The 2,053-nt window shown below is 45.3% G+C and overlaps 1 pseudogene; it reads right to left on the bottom strand.

Moving 5' to 3' along the window:
* Nucleotides 1-534: 534 nt before the first annotated feature.
* Nucleotides 535-1,188, bottom strand: LOC142461674 (large ribosomal subunit protein eL13 pseudogene; annotated as a pseudogene).
* Nucleotides 1,189-2,053: the final 865 nt, after the last annotated feature.

Here is a 2,053-nt window from a genome sequence, read left to right as displayed (position 1 = left end):
GTACCTTGTTTTATTTTAACATTTTCAATGCAGCTTGGACTTATTCCTTCTGCACCATAGGTTCTTAATCACACACTACTTCATGAAGTGGTTGAATGTCCATTTTCGGTACAGGAGCACTGTGTAATTTCTTTTGATGCTTCTTGTGTCATTCAATATCTGACTTATAATATCGTTCAACCCTTAGTTTGAATTTTTCTTCATCTTTTTAAATTCTTTGGACATTTCATTATAATACTTTTTTCTTCTCTGTTCTTCCCTTGCAAAATTTTTGTTTAGTTCTTTTACTTCATTTCTCCAATTTGCATTAGCTACTTGATGGTCAAGGGTAAGCTTCTTTGTCCCTTCTGACATCTACTTTGAACTTTGCTTTCTTTCCTGTATTTTAATGACTGTGTTGGCCTGGGGTTCCTAGAGAATCACAGTCGGTGATTTTCATATATATATCACAAATATTTTTATATCAAGAATGAAATTTGTGTGTGTGTGTGTGTGTGTGTGTGTGGGGAGAGTTTATTAAAGACCCTGGCAACATTACTTCTTCTTCTCCACATCATGCTCTGCAGCCTCCTTGGCCCTTTTCGCTCGGATACCAACGAGCCAGGCGTTGGCATGGGCCATGCGGAGACTGGCGAAGGACTTGAAGTCCTTCTCTTCTTGCGTGATAACCCGGGCTTTCTCCTTCTTGTAGACATTTCGGATGGGCATCACAGGTCCAGTAAGCTGCGTGGCTAGTTTGAGTTCCTCCGCAGAGCTGTCTCCCTTCTTGGGGGCCGAGGGCTTCCTAGGGAAGAGGATGAGCTTGGAGCGGTACTCCTTCAGCCGCTGCACATTGGCCTGCAAGGACTCCGTGGACTTGTTCCGCCGCCTGGGGTCTACGGAGATGCCGATGGTGCGAGCCACCTTCTTGTGGATGCCGGCCACCCTCAGCTCTTCCAGGCTGAAGCCTCGGCCTGTACGGACTTTGGTGTGATAGCGCACCGTGGGGCAGCGCACGATGGGCCGAATGGGGCCGGACGCGGGCCGCTGGACGATGCGGCGGGCTTTAGCTTGTCGTGCCTTGCGCCTGCGTATCTTCCGCGCCGGCTGGTTGAACCACGTGGACACACGCCGCTGCCAGTCCTTGTGGAAGTGGGGCTTCAGGATCATGCCATTCCTGCTGGGTGCCATGGTTGCCTACGGCCCTCCTCCAGGTGGAATGGGCAAGCTCAAGAATGAAATTGGTCGATGATGCACAAAGGTGAAGCTGGAAGCAGGAAGATCACAGGCCAGTGAGTGTTGAGTTGTGTGGATCCATATTTTCCAGAAACGTGGGAGGGCACCATCAACTCCCAGGTCAAGAGGCCACATGAGCCAATGGACCCAGAAGCCTGGTGCAAAAGCCAAGCAAACAAACAGGAAGCGTGGCCCAGTTTTCCAACGCGAATCTTATAAAGAGGCCACAGCCATAACATGTTATCATTTGGCTGTGACCTGCACCTTATGGGCAAGGGCTTACTGTCAAACCACAAAACATCCCAGGCAGGTCAAGTAGACATAACCCAAGTGGATCATAATAATGACAATGACCTTTGCTCTCTTCATGTCTCATATTATTGGATTCTCACTCATCTTGCCAGGACTCTGTCATTGGTGTTTAATAAGACAAATTGATTTTGGAGATGACATCAAAATTCAGGTGGGATATACTCAAAGTTGTATTTTGCTTTTAAGGACCTGTTTTGCTTTCTTCAACTGTAATCTGGAGTAACAACTGAATGCTTTTTTTGTCCATTGTCTATTCCACAGTCAACCTATAGCTTTGTTTTGGCTATTGATATTGAGATTCTCCATTAACATTTCCCAGAAACATAGTCGATGTGATTCCTGCATAGTCTTTCTGGTGAAATCCACATGCATAACATCCACTTATGTTGATGAAAAAAGATATTTTCAATGGTGTTGCTGGTTGGGAAAATTCTATTATATCATCTCTAGCTTCATTTTAGTCACCAATGTCTTATTTAGAAATTATTTTTCCTTCATTTTTGTTTCCAATGTTCACATTTCAATC

The sequence above is a fragment of the Tenrec ecaudatus genome, chromosome 11, assembly GCF_050624435.1.
Source record: "Tenrec ecaudatus isolate mTenEca1 chromosome 11, mTenEca1.hap1, whole genome shotgun sequence".
Classification (NCBI taxonomy): Eukaryota; Metazoa; Chordata; class Mammalia; order Afrosoricida; family Tenrecidae; genus Tenrec; species Tenrec ecaudatus.
This window is presented reverse-complemented; position numbering and strand designations above follow the sequence as displayed.